Source organism: Nicotiana tabacum, chromosome 10 (assembly GCF_000715075.1).
Source record: "Nicotiana tabacum cultivar K326 chromosome 10, ASM71507v2, whole genome shotgun sequence".
NCBI lineage: Eukaryota > Viridiplantae > Streptophyta > Magnoliopsida > Solanales > Solanaceae > Nicotiana > Nicotiana tabacum.
This window is the reverse complement of record NC_134089.1, coordinates 51,582,439-51,588,935: the sequence shown is the minus strand read 5'-3', so window position 1 is coordinate 51,588,935 and position 6,497 is coordinate 51,582,439.

The window sequence follows — 6,497 nt, the reverse complement described above, 5'->3', positions numbered from 1 at the left end:
TGAGTCTGAACTCATACCGCAACATGAAATTTACTTCACTCACAATTGGGAAACATGAAAAGATCCTTCACACGCCCATAACTCGGGGCTATACCTCGAATCAAGATGGAATTCAAGCACCTAATAGTGCTTCTATCCTCTAGCAGACTTTCTCGTCGCTTCTAAATCATGTGTATACATCTCGCAATACCAACATACTCATCACATAGTTATCCAGCCATCACTTCCACTAGTAGGGACAATACTGAACATATACGTTCAAAAATACTTGCTCACACAATCAGCACCTCGGTGCTCAAGCTATAAGCAATGATCCGACCTCAAGTCCTCCAAACTGGCCCAACATCAACTCATAGAGATCACATCTCTCCCCTCAATCAGGTAATCACAAGCCATCGAGAAACATCTGATACTGAGCGCTCATGCGCGCATACGAACGTGTGGAAGGAATTTAAGAGTTACTTTTCAAGCTGAATCAAGGACGCATGATTAGAATTCAAAAATGTGAAGTTTTCCTAAAGGTTCTGCAGCCTCTCAAGGATAAATACAGAAGTCTCCGTACCGATCCGCGAGACTCTACTAAACCTGCTCATAACTCATGAGACCTATGTAACCTAGGCTTTGATACCAACTTGTCACGACCCTAACCTCAAACCCGATTGTGATGGCGCCTCTCGTGAAGGCAAGGCTAGCCAGTTCAACCCAACTTAACTTTTAAAGCAGTTAATTACCATAAAACAGTTTAAAGCATGATGTAATAGCAATAATTCGCGAAAATATAGATAACAATAGAAGAAACCATCCCGACACAGCCCAAATCGGGGTGTCACAAGTCACGAGCATATATTAGAGTATAAATACAACTATAAGGTCTGAAATAAACAAAAACAGGACTGATGAGCAAAAAGGGAGAGAAAATGGTGCTGCGAACGCTGGCAGCCACCTTGCTAAACTCTGATAACTCTGCCCCCGATTAGCCAAAACCCGCTACCGGGTGTATAAATACCTGCATCTGCACACAAGGTGCAGGGAGTAAAGTGAGTACTCCAACTCAGTGAGTAATAAAGGCAAATAACAACTGAGCAATAAGAAATCACGTAAGGCAACCCAACATGTTGTATAGAAGTAGTGTAAAACCTTTAAGAAAAACAATGAATCTGTGAAATATTTAGAAACATCTTAGCTCAGTTTAAAAACTCTTTCGAAAATGACTTTTTCAATAGTTACGCTAATAAATGTAAAGAAGTTAGTGTCGATAAGTACAGAACATCCGCCACTCGGGTACAAATACCACAGTATAACAGGTAAAATACCAAGTAAATATGAAAGATGAACACATAAAGGTTAACCCTCGGGCAATCTCTCAGAACAGTACCAGCCCCTTGGGCTCACTCTCAAAATAATATCAGCCCCTCGGGCTCACTCTCAGAACAATATCAGCCCCTTGGGCTCACTCTCAGATCATGATGGGTACCCGCGCTCACTGTGGGTGTGCAGAGTTCGGAGGGGCCCTTTACGGCCCAAGAGCTATATCAAGCCACCTCGTGGCATCATCTCTCAACACTCGACCTCACATCACTCGGCACTCGGCCTTACATCACTCAAGCCACCTCATGGCATATAAAAGTATCTCAGGCCCTCAGCCTTATATCACCAGCATATCCTTACATATGGCCCTCGGCCTCACTCAGTCCGAAAATCATCACAAACCCCTCGGGCATTAGTAAAATAGTAGTTTGCAGCCCAAAACATCATTTAAGTTTCAAATATGAGTAACAGTGGCTGAGTTTGTAAAATAGTAAATATCAACAGGACTTGGTTTAAATAATAAGTCAAAGCAGTGAGGAAATAGTGATAAAATCCCCAGAGGGTTCAAATAGTTGGCACGAAGCCCAAATATGGCAATCAGCCCAAATCATGATGCTAACAAACAAGTTTCAGTCAAATACACAGTAAAATCGTCAATCGGGACGGACCAAGTCACAATCCCCAATAGTAAACAACCCCACGCTCATTATCAGCGCGTGTCTCACCTCAATATAGCACTACGATGTGCAATCCGGGGTTTCAAATTCTCAGAGTATCATTTACAATTATTACTCACCTAAAACCGGCTAATTCTCTAGCTCGCGACGCCTTTGCACCTCGAATTAGCCTCCACGCGTGTCGAATCTATCCAAAATCAGAACAAATACGTCACAATATGCTAAAGGAACAAAGCCCAAGCGAAAACATTCGAAAAATATCAAAAATCCCGAAATTAGCAAAACCCGAGCCCCACCCACATCTCGGAATCGGGTAAAATTTACAATTTCAGAATCCACATACCCTCACGAGTCTAAACATACCTAAATTATCCAATTCCGATATCATTTGGTCCTTCAAATCATCATTTTATATTTTTGAAAGGTTTCACAATTTTCTTCCCAAATTCCATCCCAAATCATGAATTAAATGATGAATTTAATGATAGATTCATGTACTCTAGCCAAATCTGTGTTAGAATCACTTACCCGATGAATTTCTTGAAAAACCTTCGAAAAATTGCCAAAATCCGAGCTCTCTAGGTCAAAATATTAAATAAAACCCAAAACCTCGTATTTATATAGTACCCCTCAGATTTCAGCCTCCGCGGGCCGCACCAAATTGACTGCGGTCCACACAAGCCAGTGCGGTCCGCGCAAAAACAACCACAGCCGCACAGGCCTTCCTCTACAGTGCCAGGCTTTAGTGTTTTGGCCGTAACCTTTTCTACAGATGTCCAAATTACGAGATCCTTATCTTTCTAGAAACTAGACACGAAGGGATACAACTTTTGTTTTTGAATCATCTCAAAATTCCTTGTAGATCAAAAGATACGAGCTTCCGAAGTAGGATCAGCGAATCGTTCCCCACTGCGGCCGAACACCATTTTGTGCGGTCCGCATGACACCTACCGCGGCCACACTTATTTTTGTGCAGTCTGCACAACACATACCGCGGCCGCACTTCATTTTGTGCGGACCGCGCGGGTGAGTTCTGGGGCCTGCAACCCTTCTGGACCTGCTACAGCTATGATTTTTGGCCTAAAACATCCCGGAACCTACCCAGAATTCATGGAACTTCAAACCAGTTGTACCAAGACATCCCATGACATCGTTCAAACTTGTTCAAAACTTCGGAACGCTCACAACAACATCAAATCACCAATTTAACATAGGATTCAAGCCTAAGAACTCCAAGAACTCTTAAATTATGGTTTCGATAAAAAATTCTATCAAATCTCGTCTGAATGACCTGAAATTTTGCACACACATCCCAAATGACACAACGAAACTACTGCAACTCTCAGAATTCCATTCCGATACCTATATGAAAATTTCACCTATCAACCGGAAAGCGCCGAAATCTCAATTTCGCCAATCCAAGCCTAAACCTTCCACGGACTTTCAAAATGCATTCCGATCACGCTCCTAAGTCCCAAATCACCTAACGGAGCTAACCAAATCATAAAATTACAATCCAAGATCATATACAAACAAGTCAAATATTGGTCAAACATTTCAAATTTTAAGCTTTCATTTGAGACTGTTCTTCCAAATTAAATTCTGATTAACCTGAAATCCAACACCAACGATTTACATAAATCATATTGCATTACACGGGGCAAGTCATGCCCGAGAACTAGAGAGCGAAATGCAAAAGCTCAAAATGACCGGTCGGGTCATTACATTAATCTAGGTAAATTATTGCTAAACTTTCATGTTGGGTCATTTATTTTATCTAACAAAAGACAAATTATTGATTTTAAAGAAAAGCCATCTTACTTTCTAGGGAAATTTTCGTTCCTATACCATATAGGAAACTATATTACCAAATATGTTCATAGTTTGCATATTACTCTTCATGCTAATAGTATTTCTACATAATATATATACAATGCATTAAATAAGGAATCATTATAGCTGTTGGATTTTTGTATTTCATATTTCATATCTCTTATATATTATTGTTATTTTTAATACGCATTTTTATGGTACTAATATATCATCTCCTATTGCTTTTTGAGCCGAGGGTCTCCTGGAAACAGCCTCTCTACCCTTCGGGGTAGGGGTAAGGTCTGCGTACATATTACCCTCCCCAGACCCCACTTGTGGGATTATACTGGGTCGTTATTGTTGTTGTTGTTGATTTCTTATTTAGGCGCGCTAAAAAGGGGAATTAAATATTTTCCAGATCTTCCAACGCAAATCACGCACAGTAATCACTATCGTCGACTTCGTTACAAAATTTTCATGCTCTGTTTTTTGCGCTAAACCCTGTTTCAACATTTTCTCTGATTTCACAAATCAAAATCGACAAAATCTTCTACAATTCTTCTGCAATAAAAGTAATTATGGTGAAAATACAAAGCAAAAGAAAATAGAGCAGTAATTCCACCATTGACAGCCAATAAAAAGCTTTGAAGCTTTGAATTCAAATTTGAGTTTTCAAAAATCATTATTTGTTTAGATTGGGTAATGTTAAAAATAATTGGGAATATGGTTTGGCATTTATATCTCAACTTTGAGGGGTTTTGGTGAAGATTAGACTTGGTTTTGACTAAATTTCAGATTGAAACTCGAAGAAGAAGAAGAAGAAGAAGAAGAAGAAGAAGAAGAAGAAGAAGAAGAAGAAGAAGAAGAAGAAGAAGAAGAAGAAGAAGTTGTCATGACATACATTATATTGCAGAAATTGTAGAAAAATTGTAGACAGTTGTTTATTTATTTTTCTTTTATTCATTTACCTATTGTATGAAAGTTAAACAACATTGTATAAAAAATGTATTTAAGTGGATGATTTAATACTGTTTTGGACAAAAATATGTATAAAAAATGTGAAACATACATTTCAGGGGAAGCATGTCGAGTCCAAATATGTACCCAGTTTGTAGATATTTTGTAGATAAATTATAGATTATTTGTATTCTGATTGTAGATGATTTATTTTCTGTTTTCACAAATAAAAAATGACTAAAACTTCTACAAATCTTCTGCAAAAACGTAATTATATCGAAAATCTCGATTATGCTACAATTATGTGATTCTCCTATATGCTCTTGTTACTCCTTATGAAACTGCTATGCTAAATATGGAATCCAAAAAAACATGATGAAGGGATAGATCTTCCTAAGAAATTTTGTAGATAATTTATAGAAACATTGAAATTCTGTATTTTCATATTAATTTTTCAAATGATATGTAGTTTTGTTGTATATTAAATGTAGAAAACAAGTCATTGTGAGTATTATTTGACTCATTCCTCACATTCAACCTATTCTACAAATTCACGCCTCTTTAAATATAATACAACCATACTTTCTTGAATTTAAAGGTATAACAATATGTATAACTTAAAAAACATCTTCTCCTCTGCACAAGTTAGCTCCAAAACAGACGAAGTGGAATAACAAGTTCCCATCAAAACTTTTAGCACAAAACACAAAGCTCAAAAATAAATAAACAACAGTTTATAATTTTTCTACAATTTTTGTACAATTTATCTACAATTTCTGCAATATAATGTATGTCATGTCTTCTTTTTCTTCTTCTTTGAGTTTCAATCTGAAATTCAGCAAAAACTAAGTCTAATCTTCACCAAAACCCCTCAAAATTGAGATATAGACTCCAAACCATATTCCCAATTATTTACAACAACACCCAATCCAAACAAATAATGATTTTTGAAAACCCAAATTAGAATTCAAGGCTTCAAAGCTTTTTAATGGCTATCAATGGTGGAATTGCTGCTCTCTTTTCCTTTCCTCTTATATTACTGAAATTTAGTATTGCGAGATAGATAGAGACGTAGAGAGAATTCTCAATTCTTTTCAACAACATCCAATCCAAACAAACAATGTCTTTTGAAAACCCAAATTCGAATTCAAAGCCTTGGCTATGGAAGAAATAATGGGATTTTGATACAGAAATCGTGGGTGTGGGAGGGAAACGTGGGTGAAAGTGTGGGAATTAGAGAGAAAAACGTGGGTGAAAGTGTGGGAATTAGAGAGAAAAACGTGGGGGAGTGGTATTAGAAGGAATATACGGTACCATTAAATTAGGATTATAATTAATACCTTTAAAAATTACTAATGGTATATAATTGGTAATTAGGTATACTAAATGTAATTATATCAAACTTTAAATATTGAGGGTAATATAATTTTATATATGACATAGGAATGTAAAAATTCCTACTTTCTATTATCAATGGGCCTGAAGATTTTAGTTTATTTGACTCATGTTGCTTTAAAACCTCAAAGACCAAAACAACACCAAAATGACAAAATATAGAGTATTCTTCTAAGCCTAAATTTCTTCTTCACGTTAATGTCCAAACTAAAATTATTTTTCACAAGCAAGACTTACATGCTAATTATTATATTTGCTCTTTATCTCCTTAATCAATTATTTCTTAAGGACTAATATAATATTTCTAACAAATTATACATGAACCTTAAAAGTAATTCACATAAAAGA